The 25,758-nt window shown below is 39.7% G+C and overlaps 1 pseudogene; it reads left to right on the plus strand.

Moving 5' to 3' along the window:
- The first annotated feature begins 22,274 nt into the window (after positions 1 to 22,274).
- LOC127089310 (uncharacterized) lies at positions 22,275 to 22,374 on the plus strand (annotated as a pseudogene).
- Positions 22,375 to 25,758: the final 3,384 nt, after the last annotated feature.

A 25,758-nucleotide genomic window follows, 5' to 3' on the forward strand; every position in this document is an offset into this window, starting at 1 on the left:
ACCTCTCTTCTCTAACCTATCATGCAATACACCTAATTAGACGAATAGTTTCTCCCCCTTACCTTAGATTTTATAATTTTCCAGTAAAAGCAAGGTGAATTGGTGTTCTTCCCTCAACCCCTAGCACTCCTCTTCGAGCATTCTCTCCAAAACCTTTTTATTTTATTTCACGTACTGATAGAATGAGAGCTATTTATCTCTAATTTTCAATTTTTATAAAATAGTTTATCATCTCTCTCCAATTACATCTTTGGTCCAACTAACTAAATCTCTTACTCCTTACTTCCCTTTATTTCTATTAATTCACACTTTCAACCCATCCTCACTAATTCTCTATTTCTATTATTTTAATTTAATTATTTGTACCCAACCAACTAAATATTCACATAAGTCACACAAAATAATTATTTAATTAATCTCGCACCAATTAAAATAAATAAATAAATAAAATGATCGATAATTCTAAATAGGGGTGTTACATGGGACCCTTGAGTTTTGTCCTGCCCGAGGAGACACTAAGTCCCTCAGGAGAATATTTAATTTGGTTTGGAGAATCTAAGTCTTCCAAATAGGATTGTATTTTCCCGCTAATGAGGCTATAAGTCCCTCAGGTGTGAAACCAAATAACCTACTTGTGTTCCCCTAAGAGGCAACAAGGATCTTTGTTATGAAGTCTAGCAATGAGACTTTTCCCTGAAGGCAGAAATGATCTTCACTAGGAAGTCCAACAATTAGATATTTCCCTAGGGGATGACAAGGATCTTTGCTAGGAAGTTCAACAATTAGATATTTCCCTGAGGGGTGACAATGATCTTTTCTATGAAGTCAAATAGTTAGATATTACCCTAAGGGGCGAAAATGATATTTTCTATGAAGTACAACAATTAGATATTGCATTGAAGGGCGATAAAGATCCTCATCATGAAGTCCAACAATTATATATTTCCCTCACGGGCAACGATGGTCTTTGTTATGAAGTCCAGTAGTTAGATGTTGCCTTGAGGGGCAACAAGGATCTTTTCTATGAAGTCTAGCAATGAGATGTATTTCAGGAAAGAACATCCCTGTCAGAAATAAACCACTTAATCATTTATCAAAGGTACATATTCATGTTGTTTATTTGAGAATTAAAAATGATTCTAACTACAATATTATTTAAGATGAATATTGTTATAGGTTCTAGGCAAAAACGACCCTTTGAGTTCCTGAAACTTATATGCTCTGTGTGAGAGCTTATGATATATTGGTATGGTCTTTCCTAGTTAGGTTGTAGATTTACATATTGTACAGGTAGGACTACTTCTTTCAATACAAGGTCTCCATCATGTATCTCTCTGGGTTTAACCTTGGAGTTATATCTCCTGGCAGCCTTATGATTGGTAGCATGGCGACTTCCCCGTAGATAATGGAAAATGAGGTTTCCATGGTAGTGGAATATGGAGTAATGTTGGCGTCAACGCTTGGTGGGTATGGAGGAAGTATTGGACTCAATTATTTTGGCACTACCAATCCATTGTTGATCAAATATGGCACTATGCGATTGTATGACATCGACAAAGGATCAAACTTCCTATTTAGCCTTTGAGTGCGCTAGCGTTGCTGTTGCGGAGTGTATTGGCGTTGATATGGCTGTTGCTGCAGAATTTGTTGTTGATGTTGAGGGTGACGTCGATTTGTAGGAGGATATTGACCATGTGGAGGGAATGGCATCTAACATGAAGACCTATAAATTTGCTGACTTTGAACAACTGACATATACGGGTATTGATAGTAAGGCACTAGAGGTGGAGCTTGGGGAGTTTCCCATTTTGCATTAACTTCTTCCTCTTACTCTTGGGAATTGACAAGGGATTCACTCTCACTAGCCTAAATACTCGAGGCACCTTGGATTCTTCCGCTTTTGAGACCGCTCTCGATGCATTCTCCAATTGACACCAAGTGAATGAAGTCTGATGATGCATTACTTATCATCCGTTCGAAGTAAGGACTTTGCAAGGTATCCCTAAATAAGTAAATCAAATATTTCTATAAGAGTGATGGTTGAAAGTAAGTCGCCAACTCTCTCCCTATTTGCGCATACCCTTTGAAGGATTTGTTGCTCTCCTGAGATAAACCTCACAACTGCATGCAATCGGGAGCCATGTGCATATTGTATTTGTAATGCTTTACGAAGGCGTTATCTAGGTCCAACCATGATTGAATATGGATCTTTTCTAACTTCGTGTACCAAATCAACGATGTCCTAGTCAAACTGTATTGAAAAAATGAATCATTAGCTTATTGTCGTGAGCAGATGAGGTCATTTTTTGGCAGAACATCACTAAATGGTGTTTTGGACAACTATCCCATTTATACTTCTCGAATTCAAGTACCTTGAATTTTGGAGGTATAATTAGGCCAGGTACCAAACACATGTTTAAAGCATCTAGATCAAAAGTATCTCACCCTCATATGGCTTTAAGTCTTTTCTCTAGAACGCAACATCTTTCTGCAATCTCATTGCCTTGTGGTCGTTCAATATTCATCATCAGGACTGCCCCTTGGGAATTTGGTGCATAGAATGAAAAACTATGATACTCAATAACATCATGATATGAGGACTTACCATATTGAACAACGAGATGCTCTGGTACGACGTAGATATTAATGGGATCCACATAGTCTGAGGTTGATCAAGTTTGTTTACTTGAGGTGGAATGACATTCTCAGTAACTGCAGTCCCTTGAACGTTGTCCTCTCTCTTTGCTAAAGCTATCAGGGCCTCCATAAGTTGGTATATCTGGTTTTTCATTGAATATAGATCTCTTCTTAGCGCAACATGGCTTTACTCCAACGGGTCTATGATCCTTTAAGAGCTGCTTCAAGTCTGATACGGGTGTCGGGAAATCAACTGCGAGTTATGGACAATGGCAAGATGGGTTTTTTTTTGGTAAGTGATGCGCATGTATGTTGATGAAATGTGATTGCATGAATGTTTTTTTGTATTTTAGTATGCAAAGAAAATGCAATGTGAGTATAGTTAGGATCCGGGATAACACAAGTATTGCAGAACAACCTATCAGGTAGCTCCCCCTATAGTGGGCACTCATAGGGTTGGCTCCGAGGTTTTGGATAAGGTTCCCAGAGTCATGGACGCTAACCATATCAACGTCCTGCAACAGGCTAGCTGTTTTATGATGAGAGTGACGAAAAAGGCTATTCTGGACGGATCTTCATGTTAGGCACACAAGGAGTGGTCCTTGGAGTCTAACACTACACAACCATCAAGACACAAATTGGTTCTAAGAGTGGTTCCTAGAGTCATGGACCCTTCATGAATCAACGTCATGCGACAAGATAGTTTTCTTATAACAAGATGTACGAAAAGGTACTTGGAGACAAGGAGTGGTCCTTGGAGACTAACACTACATAACCTCTAATTTTAACCTATGTGTTCTCTCTTCTTTTTCCAAATCTCGGGTGTAGAGCTTTACTCAAGATATCATCCCAGATCCCACGGATAAACATATAATATGATAAGATAAAGCATAAAGAAAACAAATAAGCAAGCAAACATATACAATATGAAGGAAACAATTAAGAAAATCCAATATTTATCGCAAGGTTAACTAAGTTAAGCTTGACTCTCTCTTGCATGGAGCAATTATTATCCCCAACATAGTCGCCAGCTGTCGCATATCGAAAAATACGATCCTTCGTGATGGACGCGAAAAAAATGAATCAAACAGAGTCGCCACCAAACTTTATTTATTCCACAATGGAAAGGGAAAATATCGATAAAACCCTTAAAAAATAAAATGGTCATCGCAACCAAATTCAGGTTCCAAGAGTCGATTACATAAGGGGAATGTATTAGCATCCCTCATGTTCGTTGCGATTGAATGTTGGCTTATGTTAATTGTTTTCTTTGAATAATAGAATATGCAAAAGGGAAATAAAAATGGGTCTAAAAAATGCTCGAAAAAAATAAAATGAATGCACCAAAATGATCAATATGAAATAAACTTCCTGAAAATAGACAAATTTTGATCAAACTTTGAAGTAAAAAATACCCGGTTGTAAAGGCTCAAGCTGACCTAAAATCGAATGAAAATGGAACCGAAAGAAATTAGACGAGCATGCCAGGTTAAACCACGTGAATCGTAGATCAATAAAACTGACGTTTGCAAGCCCAATCTTTAAATGTTTCATCCGCTACATTTACGCACATTTCAAAATTGAGTCAACCGATTTGTCTGTAGATCATAGAATTTATTATGTTCGATATTTTAGGTATTATGCAAGATGAAATGCATGGTATGTTATGCAGATGATGCAAAGTAATAATAAAGTCATATGTATGAAAGTTTTAAAATTTCCGGACAAAATTGGGATATGACATATGTCGCAACGTGAAAAACAACCGGCGGGAAAAGCAAAACAAACAGAGCCGCCACCGTGCGTTATTTATCCCAAAGGAGGGAAAGGAAACGCTCGAAGTAAACCTGGAAAGGAAATGGTCTTACGACCGGAGATTGCAAGGATCGGGAGTCAGTTACGCAAGGGGAAGGTGTTAGCACCCCTCACGCCCGTCGTACTCGACGAGATCCACGCTCAGAAAGATAGAAGAAGGTTGCTAAAACCGCTCAAAGAATGCACACACTGGAATAAAACACAGATGTAAAGAGAAGGGAACGGGCTCGCTAGGATATCGCATCCTATGCCTACGTATCTCATCTGGAATGAGAATCAGAGCTACCGTAGTTCGGCTAACGCACGCCAAACAAAATGCTAAACGGAGACGCTGAGACGTCAGAGCAAACACCCAAACACAAACTGGAAATGGAATGCCAATCGCTGGGCTTACATCCGACTCCACAAAAGAAACGTAAACAGGAAACCGACTGCCAATCGTTGGACTTACGTCAGACTCCACACAGAGAACAAACAAACGCAGGAAACCGACTGCCAATTGTTGGACTTACGTCGGACTCCAAACAAGCAAACACACACAGGAAACCGACTGCCAATCGCTGGACTTACGTCAGACTCCAAACACACACAAGAGAGTTGAAAAAAAGAAAAGGGCGCCCGGAGAGATCTGCTCATCTCCTGCCTACGTACCTCATCTGGTATGAGGATCAGGGCGACGTAGTTCCCCCGAACAGGGGAGAAACTTCTATCCTAACTGTTGATTGTAATTTTAAGTGTCGGGTTTTTGTTATCGTCTCCACAGGGATTGTGAGATATTACCGCCTTTCGACAGTTGTTTTAACTCTTAGCTTAAGGTAACAATGGTTTTTGGTTTTAGTCACGGTATCTTGCATAAAAGTGTAAGAAAATGCGGTAAAAGATTTGGTTTTAATATTTGAGAAATATTGCCAAAGTTAGGGTTCGACAATCACTTTGCGTGTATATGTTCGATCAACAAAACTTATAAACTCCTTTAGATGATAAACTATTTCACAAAGTCCTCCCAATGTGTTTATCTCTAACACACATTGTGAGTTTTCCCATTTTGATCCATTGTTTATCTCTAACACAATCTATCAAAATGACAACTTTTTGGTTCAACCTTATGGTGAACAAAATCATTCATTACTATCTCTAGCTAACAAACAAGATTGGATGAAAACCTAGGTAAAGAGTTGGTAAACATCTCTCGATCATAAACCAACACAAAGAGTTTTCAATAAAACAAAGTTTTCACCATATATTCACCATTAAAGAGTTTACAAATGAAGATCATCCCATTTACACACAAAGCTAATGATCATCTACATCTAACCTTGACAAAATGAAGAACTTAGCTACTCATTTTCATGGTAGCTTGGTCAACAAGTTTTGGAAGAAGGTTGATCAACATCCGAGTCGAATAATCGAGATTGGATGGGAATCCACCTTCTTTTTGTGAAAGATTGTTAAGAGATGAAGAGAAATGATTTCTAGGTCACAAAAGATCTCTAGAGCAATGCTGGAAAAATATCTTAAAAAGTACAAAAGTATGGAGGTGAAAAGTATGGCTCCAAAAAGTAGCCCTTGCTACTTATAGAGCTACTACTGAGCTGTCATGCTCGCTAGGCGAGCAGAATGGCTCGCCTAGCGAGCCCCTAAATGAGGCACCTGAGGCACCTGCGCCCAGAGAAATAACCTTTGCCAGACTGGCATGTTCGCTAGGCGAACAAAACCTTCGCTAGGCGAAGCCCACGCTTCAACCTTCGCTCCAGCGAGCTTGAGAGGTTTTGCTACTGGAATGCTCGCTGGGAGCTCGCTAATGGCTCGCCTAGCGAGTGAGTGCTGGCTGCGCTTTTCACCAAGTCTGGACGTGTTCGCTACACACCTCGCTGGCAGCTCGCCTAGCGAGTTTGTTGATGTTTGCCACTGTAAAATACTGGAGCTTTTCGCTGGGTTCTCGCTGGGCGCTCGCCTAGCGAGCCCTTCGCCACAACCCTCGCCTAGTGAGCAAGCTGATGAATGCATCTTTTCTTTGGTCCCTTTGCCAACTTTCTTGTGGCTTCATTTTCTATTATTTCATGCATAATAACATACAAATCAAAGGTACCAAGATCTTTTATCATTGTATTGCAATTCATCAAAAACAAAGGTGGTTTCGAACACTTTAGCAAGGAAAAGGAGTGAAAGATGCCCATATTTGATAGCTCAAATAAGCACTTTTGGGTATCTAACAACTCTCCCCAACTAGATTCTTGCTTGTCCTCAAGCAAAGTATGCCTCTTGAAGGACAAGAGGATTTGCATTAGGAAAAAGGTTTCTCCGAAATCGGATAAAACGGCTCAAACACAAGCGAATCAGCAGATACAAATTTCCAACGGTTAGAATAAAATAATACACAAGAACTAAGACTTAGTAGCAATGCGAAATATGTATCTATCTACAACAATATTATCTTGAATGAATCACCCTATCTCTCCTCTTCGAATAAGGATTGAAGAAATTACGCGTTTGCAACCGCGGGAATAATCTCACTCTATAACAAACAATGAAGAAATCAATTCAATTCATACAATGTCTAACAATTATAAATGGTAATGTGGAAGCACGAAGATCACTAAGGGCTTTTCGGTTGAAGCTTGGTTAGGTTAACAAACAAGGGTCATTTCTAAGGCCATTGAAAACGAAATTGCCGATGCAAAAGAGACATTCACTGTACATTATTCACACATCTCAACTTCGTTCCATTTATTTCTCATTTGAAACCTTCACAACTCTTATTTCACAACTCAATTTTTGTTTTTTCACTATTTTTCTTCCAAGCAAGCATTCATTTTTATTTTCTCTATTTTTTTTCTTTTCTTTCACATCATATTTACAAAACAGATGTTTCTCTTTTCTATGTTATATATATATATATATATATATATATATATATATATATATATATATATATATATATATATATATATATATATATATATATATATATATATATATATATATATATATATATATATATCTTTTTTTTTATGATTGCTCGGTTTTTCAAGAGTTGTGGCACTTATCGATTCTCATTTTCGTTCTCCCCAACTTATTTCTTACTCACCCTAAGTGAATGCTCTTGACTTTTTACGGCAAAAGAACAATTATCAAAATTTTTCGGGTTTCAAGAAAAAGATTTTTGAAATCTCGCTTTATTTCAAGCTGAGATTCAACTGTTTAAGCTCAAAGGGGTTAACGAATACTCTCTCTGCTCACAGGTAAGTTGTATTTGGAACTGGTTGTGCTCGATAGAAAACAAGTGCCTTGATCATTTCTAATTGCTTCCACATATTCACAATAATAAAAGACAAAACATGAATCAAATGAATCAACAAAGCTTATTAGAATCCAGCATTTAAGTGTAAAATGGAGGTTTCCTCACAATTTGTGGTTTTAAGTCCTAGATGAAACATTCATTCAATTATGTTGCAAAAAGACAATACTCAATTACAAAAAAGAGTAAAGTTCTTAGTGCATTCTAAAATTCTAGCCGGAGGTAACCATGTACCTTAGCATTGTTCACTTGTTTATTTTTATCATTGCCATCCACGCTCGGATGCACCTTCATTGGATACTTCTTTGAGGAGCAACCAATCTAGAAGGTTTAACACTCAACCAACCAAAAATTTATTAAAACAGAAGAAATTTAAAACATAAATAATAACATTACTTCAAAATTTAAATTTGTTCATGGGGGACAAAACACCCCAAAAGTACATAGCCAAAATCAAAATACACAATTCTGAAAATACAATAGAAATAAAACATAATACGAAAAATAAAATAACTTAGCCCTCCAAGGACTCAGAACCCTCATCACTACCGGCTTCAGAACCGGTAGCCTCATCATCATCATCATCATCTCCATCAGCAGCACCAGAAGAAGCACCAGCACCCACCCCCTCTCCAAACACAGGCCTGTCCACAGGCCATCTAGCGTTTTGCAGAAACTGCTCACGCGTCATCAATGAGTGATCACCGGAGGGGTCACGTGCCTGCAGCTGTAACAGCTGCATAGAATCGTGCATATCGAGCATGGCGCGCTGAGTTGCCGCCATCCAATCCCAGTTGTAGTTGCAGACAGCCTGCTGGAAAGGATCGGATCCTAGAGTAGAAGTACCAGGACCATCAGAAGCCCCGGTAACCTCAACAGCTGAACTACCTCGTACATTCTTCGGTTTGCAATACTTGGCCACGTAACGGTCATCAATGGGTGGCGGGATCCTTACTTGACCCCTAGAGGGTAGCCTCACCCTCGCTTGCAGGCACAAACTCATGATTAGGCAAGGGAAAGCCAGGGGACAATTCACTCGTGCCCCCGACTTTAGCCCGCTTTCAATCACGGACTTCAGCTCATAAGCAATAATCCTCGCCACATCAATCTGGACGTTAGTGAGGATGCTGTGTACCAAGTGTGCCACTGGGATCGGCACTGTAGAAGTATGAGACTTGGGTGCGATGTTTGTAAGAACCAACAAAAGGATCAGTTGAGCCAAGGGAGTCATGTCCTCCCTATGGTATCTCATGGGAACCCCAGATGGGTTCAGCTCAACTGATTTCCCTCTCAAAAGCAGGGCAGCAGAAATTGCATCAGTATCCCGGTGAAGCCTTAATTCTTGGTGGTAGGTGTCTCTCTCCTCGGCTCCCAGTTGGAGCGGTTCACCCAGGACACGGTTAATTGCATCCCGATCGAACGCAACAGGACGGCCGGACACTCTAGATGTCCATGTGAATGGCTCGTCATCATCCGGCAGTGCGTTCGCATAGAACTCATGCACTGTTGCGATATCGTAATGCTTCAGGGGGGATATTAACCGATCTCACTTTTTGCTGTTGATCAACCCGGCGAATGTTCGGTTCGTGCCTTCAGGGTTGATTAAGAATCTCTTTTCCGGTAAAATCTTTCGTTTTTCCAAAGCAATATATCTTGCGGCTTGCTTTGGCCCGACAAATTTGTCGGTGTCGAATTGTATTGGTACGGGACGGGAAGTGTTCCCGCCCTTTCTCTTTTTCGAAGCTCCGGATCTGGATTCCATCTGTAAAACATAGAGAGGAGGCAACACAAACACAAAACAGATTAGCAAGCAAAACCAGAATTCCAACTACTGTCATGCTCGCTGCTGCTTCGCCTAGCGAAGTGGCAGCGAATGCTCGCCACTGGTTCGCCTAGCGAGTTGCTAGCGAACTTTACGGGTTTTTGGGTTCTGCAATGTTTACAGTGAAATTTTGGCAAAACCCAAGTTCTCATGGTATCTATTTCAGAACAAAATGATCTATCAAGAAAAGAATCGTTCTAGGATACATGTAATTCTAAACCCACATGCAAAACCTAAAATACCCATTCCCCCAAATTCACCCTAAATGACATGCAAATCAGAAATTTACAAAGTTCAAACATAAAGAAATGGAATTAGGGCAAACCTTAGTAAAATAGATTGATTGAATTTGAAGTGCAGTGAAGTTTGCAATGCTTCAGTTTAGGTTTGAGTGTTTGTGAGAGAGATGAAAAGTGAGAGAGTGCTTGTGAGTGTTCGGTTCAGAGTTATGAAAAGGAAAATTGCTTTTGGGCCCAAAATGAGTGGCCTGCTGAGAATTAAACTAGTGCTGCCACGCAGCGCTCGCTGCTGCTTCGCCTAGCGAGCAGCTAGCGAATCTGCTCGCTACTGCCTCGCCTAGCGAGGATCTAGCGAGCATGACAGCATTTGCTTTTTCAAAAATAGCATTCCTGGTACATTCAGCAAGTTTTAACAATTGGAATCCCAATACGTCACAACAGAAAAACTGTAAATACTTACAATGTTGGGGTGCCTCCCAACAAGCGCTTGTTTAACGTCGGATAAGCTCGATGGTGCGATGCTCACAGAGGAGCATCCAAAGGAATATCACAGCTCTCGCGATCCACATGACCGCCAAGATAAACCTTCAAACGTTGGCCATTAACGGTCCAACTGTCCTTCTTTTCCATGTCCTCAATGACAATAGCTCCGTACTCCTTAACTTCTTTGACCCGAAATGGCCCGGACCATTTTGATTTCAACTTTCCGGGGAATAACTTCAACCTGGAATTGAACAGTAGGACCAACTGTCCGGGTACAAATTCTTTCTTTCGAAGCTTTTTGTCATGATATTTTTTTACCTTTTCTTTGTACAACCAACTTGAGTGATATGCGGCATTGCGCATCTCTTCCAACTCAAGCAGTTGCACCTTCCTTTTCTCACCGGCCAAATCCTTTTCAAAATTTAAAAATTTCAGAGCCCACAAGGCTTTGTGCTCCAATTCGACCGACAAATGGCAAGTTTTACCAAACACCAATTGAAAACGAGTTAGGCTAATTGGAGCTTTAAAGGCGGTACGGTATGCCCATAACGCTTCATCCAATTTTTGTGACCACTCTTTTTTCGAATTTGACACAGTTTTTTCGAGGATTCTCTTAATCTCACGATTAGAGACCTCGGCTTGCCCCATTAGCCTGTGGGTGATACGGAGTTGCCAGTCTGTGTGATACACCGTAATGTTTTAAAATGCTTTCCAACGGTGCATTACAAAAGTGTGACCCTCCGTCACTTATCAACACTCGGGGGGTTCCGAAACGGGAAAATATGTTTTTCTTCAAAAAAATTATTACCGTTTTCGCATCCGCCCGAGGTGAGGCAATCGCCTCAACCCACTTAGAAACGTAATCAACTGTGTCGCAACCTGAAAAATACAGTGCGCGAAAAAAACAACCGGCGAAAGAAAAAGACAGAAGAGCCGCCACCGTGCGTTATTCATCCCAAAGGAGGGAAAGGAAACGCTCGAAGTAAACCTGAAAAAGGAAAGGACAAGACGGGGTCTCGCAACCAAATCTTGGGTTCGGGAGTCGGTTATGCGAAGGGAAGGTATTAGCACCCCTACGCATCCATAGTACTCTACGGGATCCACTTTTGTAGTTTTTGTCTAAAGGGTGTGGGTTTACCTAACGTGTTTATTTACTAAAAAGGTTAAGAGAAATGACTCGCGCGGATGTCGCATCCACTGCATACGTATCTCATCTGAATATGAGAATCAGAGTCTTCGTAGCTCGGCTGACCTATGAGTTGGGGGGATGTGTGCTCGCTAAGACATCGCGTCTTATGCCTACGTATCTCATCTGGAATGAGAATCAGAGCAAGCCGTAGTTCGGCTAACTACGGGGTTATGGATTGGGTTTTGGACGAACAACGTTACTACGCAATCTACCGGATGCTCGACCTTTGGAGACTTACTCGCCTGTAGTAGAAGGAGTAAACGTGTTGCTTTGGGTTTTAGGGTTTGGGATGCTCGATGATCGCTCGACTGTGCGAGTCGAGAATGGGATACAAACTGCAAGTGCACAGTTCTATCGCGTAGTTTTAAAAGATATCGATCCCACAGGGACTTATGAATCGATGTACCGTTATCTAAGGTTACTACGTAAATCTAAGGTGAAAATGTTTGATTGTTTGGGGAAAAGGGAGCTAAGAGCTAAACTAATATCTAGATTAAATATTAATAAAACGGATATCGGTATGTGGTTCGTCAAAACTAGGGAATCAATTCCTTGTCGGTCTCTCGGTTTTAAAATAAATCGTTTCGACTAACTTTATTGGTTAAAGGTTTTATCTCAAACTCTCGCTCTGTTGAAGAAACCATGATCTTATGTTAATGTTGCTGTCACTTATAATTAAGTCAAAAATCATATTTTGAAAACAATAAAGTTGCAGAAACTCTTTTTAAGAAAATACTGACCGTTTTAAACACCCTTATCTCAAACTTTCGCTCTGTTGACTTAGGTTATACAATTAAATCTAAATGCTTAACTCTCGTCCTCACATTCAACCTTTAAAAATACTTTTTGGAAAAAGGTCAGAATTTAATTAATTCTAAAACTTGCTCTCGCCCTGAGATAGATTTAATGACTAACTTACACTGTCCAGTTAAAACCTCAAACTCTCGCTCTGTTGGTTTCAACTTCTTTATGTCTTTTACCTTTGTAAAAAATCTTGTTATTAAACCTGTAAGTTAAGACCGTAAAAAGATTGATTCTAATTTTAAGTTTGAATAGACCGACTTAGTTTTGATCCCTCTTTCTGCTTACTTTACATACCGATACCTAGGCAAATTAGCCAGACATGCTTACTAAATAATAATTAATATCATGCATACACAGACTCATTTCAGGCAGGCAATGCAAATAAACAATAGAATAAAGCATAAAAATTAAATAACAATTAAAGAACCTGAATGCGTAATACAATGGTCTTGAACACTCCACCACAAGCCGGTAGGATTTGTTCTTCGATTCTTCAATTAAACAGTAAATTAAATCAAGGAAATAAAAAAACTCGAATATAACGTAAGGTTAAATCCGGTATAAAGTTGCCCAGTAGTTTCCGGTGTAGAAACTACTACGCGAAAAATATCTAAAAGCTAAGAACGGGGGAAAATAAATTGCAAGGGAAAAAGAAAACAAAGCTTGCAAAATAAAATAAATAAAATGGACGATGCTGGAAAGGAAGAAAAATAAGCAAAGGCGTGAAAAAAATAAATTTGGCAGAGCTTCCGCAAAACTGAGCGTGCAAAAACTGTGTAACTTTTGGTTTGTGAGACGGCTATTTATAATGGCCTTGGTAGCAGCATTCCGTTTCTCTCCTTCTTCAGCGTGGCTATATCCACGGCGTGCATATAGGAGACCAATTCCTTAACGTTATTCTTCAAGTCCTTCTGAGGGCGATACTTGCGCCACAAAGGTAGTGGGGTTGCGTGACGCTCGTCACGCTATGTGTGACGTCCGTCACAAGGCTCCTTCGCGTGACGCTCGTCACGCGTCCTGTGACGTCCGTCACAGGCACAGCATTGGTGACTTGTGCGCTTTGGGCTGGGCTTTGGCCTTTGGTTCCTTTTCTCTCCTTTTTGTTGCTTTTTACACCTCCTTTTCTTCCCTTTTTCACTTTTGCTTCAAAATGGGTACCTGATATAAATAGAAGAGAAATACTGCATAATATCTGATAAAATGGGATAAATTAGTGTAAATGATAAAATAATTTAATTGAATTAAGTCTTAAAAAGCGATATAATTTCGTGTTATCAAACTCCCCCATACTTAAATCTTTGCTTGTCCTCAAGCAAAATTCAGTATAGAACTTGTTAAAAGTTTTAGCCGGATGAAATTTTAAAGCACACATCAATTCGTACTAGGTTGCCAATGGGTTTTTGTTTAGGAGGATTTGAGTTAAATCTTGACATCAACAACTACCGTTACAACTTAGATAACCCTACCTTATGCCAATCAGTTCAAGTACCCTATGATAGCTATCCTGGTTCCTTTAGTCTTATTTTGCCCGTTTTCATTCTAGCGAAATCACATTAAGCCCTTTATCCTTTCGCGCACATAGTGGAGTAACCGGTTAGTGTCTATGATCCGCTTTTAGCTAGAAGTTCTGGTACATAAGTCGGATAACTTCATTATTCAGTCCATTGCAAATTGCGGGGGATCGAACCGTAGTCCGCCCTACCAAGTTCAGTACCAGATTCCTACTGAACCAATTCATAATGGATCTTTCGTATTGTGCTTTTGCATGATTTGCAACCTTTAGATTAAATGATCCGGTAAGGGTCACCTAATTTAATTATCTTAGGTTACTTTGGGGATCATTCACTTATATTCATCGGCTCTCCACGTAGTTTGCTATTAAGATGGTGCTGACTTCTGTATAAACTACTTGGGGTTGCCATAGAACTAAAAGTTCGAGGAATCGGTATGATAGGTACTTATCCTGATCTAACATATTGAGGTTCTCAGAGCGTTGTTATGGTAATGATTTTGTTTTGATTTCACTCAAATTTTATAAAGTAGGCGACCTTTATACTTATTGGGTGTGTTAAAATTTTTGTTATGGCTCAAGAAAGTTGAGGGAAATAGATAATAGAAACTTTTTCACATTCAGGACTTAACTTAAAAAAAAATTTTGTTTTTATAAGGAAATAACAATGAAAAGGGAGAGTACAAACTTGAAACAAAGATGGGAATGGAAAGAATAATTTCCCCCCATACTTGAACTAAACATAGTCCTCGATGTTTGAAGGGAAAGAAATACAAAATGGAAAGGAAAAAGAAAAAAATACAACTAAGGCTGCCTTCCACCTCTGGTTCTTGGTCCTGGTGATCTTTGACGTATGTCTAAGCTGTCGAATCTGCTAAACAACTCAGTAAACCGCTGGTCGGTTATGGCATTCCGAGCATCCTGTTGCTGTTGCATTTGACGCATCATCTGCATCATCTCTGTATTCTGTGCCTGCATTCCATCGATAGCATCCATAATGTCATCGTTGGTCGCAGGCCTTCGTCGTCGACGACGTTGGGAGGATGGGCCGGCTGCATTACTGGAAGGGTTGAGCGGGACTGACGGTTGTGTTGGCGGATGATCGCCTTGTTCCATTTCTTCAAACTCATCTGTTTGTTGGTTTGTTTGTGAAGGCTCGGTGGTTTCAGGAGCGCTAAGATCGTAGAGGTGGCGGTTCGGGTTTGTGACATCGGTTAGGGTGGTATTGGGTAGCACAACACTTGGGACTGCTTGGTTGTTCACCATCAGATAATAGCCTCCGCCTACTCTGTTTTTAATCAGGCGGCTGGAGCGACAATAGCCGATATCCATAGACAGGGGTGGAAGGGATTCTAAAGTTTGGAGTTTATCCCCTAGGTTCAGGCCAAGTGCTATGGAGGTTATTAATCCGCCAATTATGAATGGTTGCCGGCCTCTAGCACATAAGGTGCGGATATGATGAAGGAGAAAAGAGGCGGCGTTTACCGTAGTATCCGATTCGAAAACGCACTGGAGGAAAAAGAGTTCTTTTGAGTTGACCTTACTGTTGTTTGGTCTTCCAAAGAGTGTGTTTTGCAGGATACGGAGAAAATAACGGATGGTGGGGTTATGGATGTGGGAGGTGAAAAGAAAGAGTGGTTGAAAAGTAATTAATTGTGGTAAATGAAAAATGAATGGGGAATGTAAAAAGGTGGGGGGTGTAACGTTCGTCTCCAACGGCTCCCTAACGTTCACATATCTGAGAGGCGTTACGCTCGTCACAAGGCTGTGACGCTCGTAACAGGCACTAAGTGTGCCGCCCGTCACGGGTGGTGTGACGCTCGTCACACCTCCTTTTGGAAAGGCTTAGTAGCGCTTCACAGAATCACTTGGTAGCGTAATTAAATATTTTATTCTGCTTATGAACGTTTTAGTCTGTAGCTTAATTTAGTATGCATGCTTACTTGCTTTGTATAATAATAATAATAAGTAATAACAGTAGAGCATAATAGGCATTGCAAAATAAATTAACTAAACAGCTTCAATAAAAAGGATCATAATGTATTACAGGAAGGGAAAATAATAAAATGAAATAGAAATAAACATGAATTCAAATAACATTAATGAAAAAAATCTAGCCTAAAACTAAATAACTTAGAATGAAGAAATAACTAAATTCCATCTATCTTCGGATCTCTGGCCGGAGGAGTAAAAGAGTTAACATGATGCCGTAACATACGTAACTGACTTGCCGTGCTGCTCATGTGTTCTAGGACTGCAAGTCTCAAGCTGTGGAAATCTTCCCTGAGGGCGTTTTGTTCTGACATCAAGGCTTCAATGACGGTTTTAATATCTGTTCCTGGCATATGATGTCGGAGATCAGGCATGGCTGATTCTTCGGTCAGGACAGGCTGAGGAGGAGGATCAATATCATGGTAGCCGGATGGAGTCTGAGGGTCAGATTCAGCAAGAGAGGTATGGTCAATATAGTGCTCATAGTCATCACAAATCTCATAATCCTGGATGGATTCAGTGGATCCAGCAGGAGTTGGGGTTTCATTCAGGTTATAGAGCCAGTTCCTTTGGTTATGAACACTAGTCCTAGGATCGGGCAGGGTGAATAGGCAGAGAACCTGGTTATCAATAACAAGCTCAAACTCATCAGACCCTATGTTTGCTATAAACATAGTGTTGAAGAGGAAAGGTATACTCATAGTGGTAATGCCACAAAAAGGGTTCAGGTCAAGCATAGGCTGACGTAGTCCAATAGCATTACCTATCATAGTTATCAGGCCGCCTATTCTAATGGGTGCTCTCTCATCCTGGATAAGGTGGTCCAAATTAGCTAACATAAAAGTAGCACCGTTTACTGGACGGTTCTGGGAAGCACAAAATATGATGAAGAGTTCATCACGTGAAACTGAAGTACTATTTGGCTTCTTCCCAAATAAAGTGTGGGTCAGGATCTTATGGAAATAGCGAAAAGCCGGGTTATGTATGTTTCCAGAGAGAAACTCATGTTCTTCGGGCTCATCATTTCCAGTCAGCTTACCCCAAAAGTGTTCAAGCTCTCTATATTCAAGAAGTTCTTCCTGGCTTATAGTGAATGTATCAAAGGAGGTAGGAAAACCCAAAAGGTTGGTGAAGTCTCTAGTATTAAATTGGTACTCCATATTGAACATTCTGAACTGGATAAAACCTCTGGTAATTCCTTTTCCATGGCTAGGTAGATAGATTAATGAACTAAGGAATTCTAGTGTGAGCCTCCGGTAGGTGGTGAAAGGTCTCAGGATAGGGGAGGTCTCCCATCCTATCTGATTCAGCAAAAACAGGACACTCTGTCTCAGTCCAAGGGCAGTCATAGCCCAATCATCAGCATATAAACTAGGTAGCATCTCCCTAGTGGCTAGTTCTTCAAACCTTCGTTTCTGAGCCATTCCTCTGAACTTGATACCCATACGGTCAGAATGTCCCATCTGGTTAGTGTTAACTAGAGAAAAGAAAACATGAGTTTAAGTCAGGATTTGGCCAAATGCCGAAAGAAGAATAGAATTATTATTATAATATATAGATATATTTTTTTTTCTTTTTGAATAAATCAATAATGAATACTAAATAGAAATTAAAAGAATAATTAAGAGAAAAATAGAGGAATGATAATAATAATAAAATAATAAAATAACAGATTAATTTGTGGGTTGTCTCCCACTAAGCGCTTTGTTTAAATGTCGCAAGCTCGACAAAGAAACTGTTAAATATAGTCTATGAGTCCTGGGGGCGTTTCGTCTAAGTGTAGAATTTGCGAATCCTCGTTGGTTTCCGCATAGTGATAATGTTTCAGACGTTGCCCGTTTACGGTGAACGGTTCTGTAGATTGTCCTTTAATTTCTACCGCTCCACTGGGAAAGATTTTAGTGATATGGAAAGGTCCTGACCATCTGGATCGTAGTTTTCCCGGGAATAATTTTAGTCTGGAGTTAAATAAGAGTACTGCGTCGCCTTGCTTGAAGATTTTCCTTGATATACGCTTATCATGCCATTGTTTTGTTCTTTCTTTATAGATTTTGGCATTTTCATAGGCGTCTCTTCTGAGTTCCTCTAGTTCGTTTATGTCAAGGATTCTCTTTTCACCGGCGGTTTTATAATTCAAATTTAAATTTCTAATAGCCCAATAGGCTTTGTGTTCTAATTCTACCGGGAGGTGACAGGATTTTCCATAAATGAGCTTAAATGGGGTCGTCCCTATGGGAGTTTTATAAGCAGTTCGGTATGCCCATAAAGCTTCTGGTAATTTCAATGACCAATCTTTCCTTGAAGTGGCGACCGTTTTTTCTAATATTTGCTTGATTTCTCTGTTAGATACTTCCACTTGTCCACTGGTTTGAGGGTGGTAAGGTGTTGCTATCCTATGTCTCACTCCATATTTAAGTAGTAGTTTTTCGAGTACCTTGGATATAAAGTGCGATCCACCATCACTGACTACTATCCTTGGGATGCCAAATCTCGGAAATATTATATTTTTAAAGAGTCTAGTTACTACTCGGGTGTCATTAGTTGGAGAAGCTATAGCTTCGATCCACTTTGATACGTAGTCAACCGCCACGAGTATGTACTTGTTACCGAAGGAGGATGGAAACGGTCCCATGAAGTCTATTCCCCACACGTCAAAAATCTCTACTTCCAAAATACCTTTTTGTGGCATCTCGTCACGTCTAGATATGTTTCCCGTGCGTTGACATCTGTCACACTCCTTAATAGCCGCATGTACGTCCTTCCATATAGTTGGCCAATAAAAGCCAGCTTGTAGGATTTTAGAACAGGTCTTGGATGTACTTGTGTGTCCACCATAAGGCGCGGAGTGACAGTGTTGGATTATATTTTCTACCTCTTCTTCGGGTACACATCGACGGAAAATACCATCGGGACCTCTTTTGAAAAGTAAGGGATCATCCCAGTAATAGTGTTTTATGTCATGGAAGAATCTTTTCTTCTGCTGGTAAGATAAAGTAGGTGGAACTATTCCGGCAGCTAAACAATTGACTAGATCAGCGTACCATGGTATGGCAGATATAGCTAAGGTGGTTTCTACTTGCATGTCGGAGTTGTTCTCTTCCAAAGTAGCTATGAGTTTGTCATACGAGAAATCATCATTAATGGATGTTCTTTCTGGTTTAAGGTTCTCAAGTCTAGAGAGGTGGTCTGCTACTACGTTCTCAGTTCCTTTCTTGTCCTTGATTTCTAAGTCGAATTCTTGTAGTAACAAGATCCATCTTAGGAGTCTAGGTTTAGCATCCTTTTTTGTTAGAAGGTACCTGATAGCAGCGTGATCAGTGTAAACTATTATTTTGGCTCCTACCAAGTAAGAACGAAATTTATCTAGCGCAAATACTACTGCTAGGAGTTCTTTCTCGGTTGTGGCATAATTCATCTGTGCTTCATCCAGGGTTCTGCTAGCGTAATATATAACATGAAGCTTTTTATCCTTTCTTTGTCCTAAAACAGCACCTACAGCATAATCACTGGCATCGCACATTATTTCGAATGGTTCATTCCAGTCCGGTGTCTGCATAATGGGTGCGGAGATCAATGCTTGTTTAAGAGTTTGAAATGCTTTTAAACAGTTATCGTCGAATATGAATTCAGCATCTTTCATTAATAGTCCGGTTAAAGGTTTAGTTATCTTAGAGAAGTCTTTGATGAATCGTCGGTAGAAACCGGCGTGTCCTAAAAAGCTTCGTACTTCTCTCACGGTTCTTGGGGGTTGAAGATTTTCGATTACCTCTATTTTGGCTTTGTCTACTTCAATTCCTCTGTTCGAGATGATGTGTCCTAAAACAATTCCTTCTTGTACCATAAAGTGGCACTTTTCCCAATTAAGTACTAAGTTTACTTTTACACATCGTTCAAGAACTCTTTCCAGGTTTTCAAGGCATTCTTCGAAACTTTGTCCGTATACAGAAAAGTCATCCATGAATACTTCCATGATGTTTTCGAGAAAGTCGGCGAAAATTGCCATCATGCATCTTTGAAAAGTTGCAGGGGCATTACACAGACCAAACGGCATTCGTCTATACGCGAAGGTACCAAAAGGGCATGTGAATGTTGTCTTTTCTTGGTCATCAGGGTGAATTGGTATTTGAAAGAAGCCTGAATAACCGTCCAAATAACAGAAATGTGAATGTTTAGCTAGTCGTTCTAACATTTGGTCAATGAATGGTAAAGGGAAATGATCTTTTCGGGTTGCTTTGTTTAGTTTCCTATAATCAATGCACATTCTCCATCCCGATTCGATTCGTTTAGTTATAGTTTCTCCTTTTTCGTTTTCAATAACGGTTATGCCTCCTTTCTTTGGTACAACGTGTACGGGACTGACCCATTTGCTATCAGATATAGGATATATAATACCTGCTTCTAATAACTTGGTTATTTCTTTCTTTACTACCTCACTTAGGATCGGATTTAGTCTTCTCTGGTGTTCCCTAGAGGTTTTACCGTCTTCTTCTAACATGATGCGATGCATACAAATAGAAGGGCTTATTCCTTTAAGATCGGTTATGTGGTATCCTAGTGCGGTTGGATATTTTCTTAAGATATGTAGGAGTTTTTCTGTTTCGAGTCTTCCTAGATCTGCATTGACTATCACAGGTCGTTCAAGTTCTAAGTCTAGGAATTCATATCTCAGATTTTTGGGAAGTGTTTTCAAATCAGGGGTTGGTTTGTTAAGACACTGCGTAGGATCTGGTGTTATTGCTAAGCATTGTTTAGATTTGTCTTCTAAAAGATAGTCTGATGATTTGTCTTCTCCTGACTCTGCTTCTTTTATGCATTCATCGATGATATCCATGAAGTAACATGTATCTTCTATTGCAGGTGCTTTCAAGAATTTGGAAAGAATGAATTCAATTTTCTCTTCACCTACTTCGAAGGTGAGTCTTCCTCGTTTTACGTCTATGATTGCACCGGCAGTTGCTAAGAATGGTCTTCCTAGTATAATAGGTGTAGTATCATCTTCTCTAATATCCATAATTGTGAAGTCAGTGGGGATGTAAAACTGACCTATGCGTACGGGAACGTTCTCAAGGATTCCTACAGGATATTTGATGGAACGATCTGCTAGTTGTACAGACATCTTGGTCGGTCTTAATTCTCCCATTTCCAGTCTCTTACATATGGATAAAGGCATAACGCTAATTCCGGCTCCTAAATCGCATAAGGCTTTGTCGATGACAAATTTTCCTATGTGACAAGGTATAGAGAAGCTACCTGGATCCTTGAGTTTAGGGGGCATGTTTTGGATTATAGCGCTACATTCGGCAGGGAGTGTAACGGTTTCACTATCCTCAAGTTTCCTTTTATTAGAAAGAATTTCTTTTAAGAATTTAGCATATGAGGGCATCTGCGTAATAGCTTCGGTAAATGGAATTGTAACGTTTAATTGCTTAAGGAGATCAACAAATTTTCTAAATTGACCTACATCTTTGGTTTTAACAAGCCTTTGAGGGTAAGGTATAGGTGGTTTGTAAGGTGGTGGAGGTACATAAGGTTCCTTCTTTTCTAGGGTATCCTTATTACTCTCTTCCTTTTCCTTAGGTTCACTTTCCTCAGTAGATTTCTTAGGGCTTTGGTTTTCTATCCTTGGATCAGACGGTCCTTCCACTTCCGTTCCACTTCTTAATATAATTGCATGAGCTTGGCTTCTCGGATTAGGTTGGGGCTGTCCAGGGAATGTACCAGTTGGTGCAGCAGTAGGTGCTTGTTGTTGAGCTACTTGAGATATTTGGGTTTCTAACATTTTGTTATGGGTAGCCAAGGCATCTACTTTGCTTGCTAGTTGTTTAAGTTGTTCGCCAGTGTGTATGTTCTGGTTTAAGAAATCTTTATTGGTTTGTTGTTGGGAAGCTATAAAGTTTTCCATCATGATTTCCAAGTTGGATTTTCTAGGGGTATTATTGTTAGGATTTGGTTTCTGGTACCCCGGAGGTATAGATGGGGTTTGATTCGGAGACTGTCCAGGTGCGTATAAAGCATTATTACTCTTATATGAAAAGTTTGGATGATTCTTCCAATTTGGGTTATAGGTATTCGAATAGGGGCTTCCTTGAGCATAGTTTACTTGCTCTGTTTGGATTCCAGTCAAGAGTTGACATTCCGCAGGAGTGTGGCCTTGGATTCCACAGACCTCGCAATTCTGAGCTATAGCAACCACGGCGGTTGGTGGTGATACATTTAAACTTTCAATCTTCTGGACCAAAGCATCCACTTTTGCATTGACGTGATCAAGGTTACTTATCTCGTACATGCCAGTTTTCGGTTGAGGTTTTTCCACTGTTGTTCGTTCGGTTCCCCACTGATAGTGGTTTTGGGCCATGCTCTCGATAAGCTGGTAAGCATCAGCATAAGGTTTGTTCATTAATGCACCACCTGCAGCGGCGTCTATTGTTAACCTTGTATTGTATAAGAGACCATTATAAAATGTGTGAATTACTAACCAGTCTTCCAAACCATGGTGTGGGCAAAGTCTCATCATGTCTTTGTATCTTTCCCATGCTTCGAAAAGAGACTCGTTGTCTTTCTGTTTAAATCCGTTTATCTGGGCTCTTAACATAGCTGTTTTGCTTGGCGGAAAATATCGGGCAAGGAAAACTTTCTTCAACTCGTTCCATGTGGTGACTGAGTTGGAAGGTAGAGATTGAAGCCATCTTCTAGCGCTATCTCTTAATGAGAAAGGAAAAAGACGAAGTCGAATTGCCTCTGAAGTGACACCATTAGCTTTAACAGTATCAGCATATTGAACAAATACGGATAAATGAAGGTTTGGATCTTCGGTAAGATTTCCAGAGAATTGGTTCTGTTGCACAGCCTGCAGCAGTGAAGGTTTAAGTTCAAAGTTGTTTGCTTCGATTGCGGGCGGAGCAATACTTGAATGCGGTTCATCTTGCGATGGAGCGGCGTAATCTCTAAGAGCACGAGCTGGTTCTGCCATCTCGGTTAAAGAAGGAAAAATGTTTTTGATATCAGGAAGGTTTATAGGAGGGAGATTGTTTTCAGCACGATATTCCCGAATTCGTCGTAAGACTCGGAGATATAGTTCGATATCGTTGATTCGTAAATAGAGCGGTTCGCCTTGAGAGCGAGTGCGTGGCATACAAATCAACGAAAGAAAGAATAGAAGGAAAAAGAAACCTTAGTCTCTACAGCGTAACGGAAGAGTTACGATATCGATTGAATAAAAGTCCCCGGCAACGGCGCCAAAAACTTGATCGCTCGACTGTGCGAGTCGAGAATGGGATACAAACTGCAAGTGCACAGTTCTATCGCGTAGTTTTAAAAGATATCGATCCCACAGGGACTTATGAATCGATGTACCGTTATCTAAGGTTACTACGTAAATCTAAGGTGAAAATGTTTGATTGTTTGGGGAAAAGGGAGCTAAGAGCTAAACTAATATCTAGATTAAATATTAATAAAACGGATATCGGTATGTGGTTCGTCAAAACTAGGGAATCAATTCCTTGTCGGTCTCTCGGTTTTAAAATAAATCGTTTCGACTAACTTTATTGGTTAAAGGTTTTATCTCAAACTCTCGCTCTGTTGAAGAAACCATGATCTTATGTTAATGTTGCTGTCACTTATAATTAAGTCAAAAATCATATTTTGAAAACAATAAAGTTGCAGAAACTCTTTTTAAGAAAATACTGACCGTTTTAAACACCCTTATCTCAAACTTTCGCTCTGTTGACTTAGGTTATACAATTAAATCTAAATGCTTAACTCTCGTCCTCACATTCAACCTTTAAAAATACTTTTTGGAAAAAGGTCAGAATTTAATTAATTCTAAAACTTGCTCTCGCCCTGAGATAGATTTAATGACTAACTTACACTGTCCAGTTAAAACCTCAAACTCTCGCTCTGTTGGTTTCAACTTCTTTATGTCTTTTACCTTTGTAAAAAATCTTGTTATTAAACCTGTAAGTTAAGACCGTAAAAAGATTGATTCTAATTTTAAGTTTGAATAGACCGACTTAGTTTTGATCCCTCTTTCTGCTTACTTTACATACCGATACCTAGGCAAATTAGCCAGACATGCTTACTAAATAATAATTAATATCATGCATACACAGACTCATTTCAGGCAGGCAATGCAAATAAACAATAGAATAAAGCATAAAAATTAAATAACAATTAAAGAACCTGAATGCGTAATACAATGGTCTTGAACACTCCACCACAAGCCGGTAGGATTTGTTCTTCGATTCTTCAATTAAACAGTAAATTAAATCAAGGAAATAAAAAAACTCGAATATAACGTAAGGTTAAATCCGGTATAAAGTTGCCCAGTAGTTTCCGGTGTAGAAACTACTACGCGAAAAATATCTAAAAGCTAAGAACGGGGGAAAATAAATTGCAAGGGAAAAAGAAAACAAAGCTTGCAAAATAAAATAAATAAAATGGACGATGCTGGAAAGGAAGAAAAATAAGCAAAGGCGTGAAAAAAATAAATTTGGCAGAGCTTCCGCAAAACTGAGCGTGCAAAAACTGTGTAACTTTTGGTTTGTGAGACGGCTATTTATAATGGCCTTGGTAGCAGCATTCCGTTTCTCTCCTTCTTCAGCGTGGCTATATCCACGGCGTGCATATAGGAGACCAATTCCTTAACGTTATTCTTCAAGTCCTTCTGAGGGCGATACTTGCGCCACAAAGGTAGTGGGGTTGCGTGACGCTCGTCACGCTATGTGTGACGTCCGTCACAAGGCTCCTTCGCGTGACGCTCGTCACGCGTCCTGTGACGTCCGTCACAGGCACAGCATTGGTGACTTGTGCGCTTTGGGCTGGGCTTTGGCCTTTGGTTCCTTTTCTCTCCTTTTTGTTGCTTTTTACACCTCCTTTTCTTCCCTTTTTCACTTTTGCTTCAAAATGGGTACCTGATATAAATAGAAGAGAAATACTGCATAATATCTGATAAAATGGGATAAATTAGTGTAAATGATAAAATAATTTAATTGAATTAAGTCTTAAAAAGCGATATAATTTCGTGTTATCACTCGAGGGAAAAAAGGCAGTCCTTGACGAAGGAACCGCGCTACCTGCAGGGATATGAATACAAAATACAAAACATGTATCTCAAAGTAAAATGCCACCAAGGGGCTCAAACATTGCCTCCTATCGAGGTCTTCCAGCTAAGAAAGCGATAAAGTATGAGAAAGGGAAAAAATTACCACACGGATAAAGATCCGAAGCTATAGCAGTTAAAGGGGCAAGAAACCCTGAAATGTCTCCAGCTGGACCGTCAAAGGAAATCAGTCAACACGAATAATCAGAATAAAACTCCAGGGGGTATCCCACAAATAAAGTGGGAAACCACGCGAGTGTCTCTGCGAAAGCCATGTGAGCCCTCACAAAACTCGACAAAGGGTTAGAGTAGTAGGATGAAATCAAGAGAAAACAATGCCATGGAAACACAAGACAGGTTAGAATAAACAAAATAGGGTAACCCAGAGTTGCCCCTAAATCAAAATGTAACCACATGAATAATTCCATCAAAATTCACAAAAGGCTCACAAAAAGGTATCAAATTCACCCATAATACCTCATACATTTAGAGCATTCAAATAAAAGGCATAAAGATGATGGATATAGGGCAAACCTGATTGGAGAGCTTGATTGAGTTGCGCCCGTGAGGTTTACAAGTTGAGTTCCTTTCAGGGTTTGGAGGTTGCTCTGAACTTTGTTGGCTTTTCTCTCACTATCTTTTCCTCAGGGTTTTGCTTCTCTTCCTTCTTTCTCCAGTGAATCTCCCAGTGTAACTCCAAGTGTGTTTTCCTCTACTGAAACTTCAGTATTTATAGACTGATTTTCGTGGGTAATGGGCTCAAATGAGGGAGACCCAAGTCCAAAATAATTTGTTATATTTTATTTATTTATTTTATTTATTTATTTAATTAATTAATTAATTAATTAATTTTTTTTTTCGTTTTTTTTTTT

Source organism: Lathyrus oleraceus, chromosome 5 (assembly GCF_024323335.1).
Source record: "Lathyrus oleraceus cultivar Zhongwan6 chromosome 5, CAAS_Psat_ZW6_1.0, whole genome shotgun sequence".
Classification (NCBI taxonomy): Eukaryota; Viridiplantae; Streptophyta; class Magnoliopsida; order Fabales; family Fabaceae; genus Lathyrus; species Lathyrus oleraceus.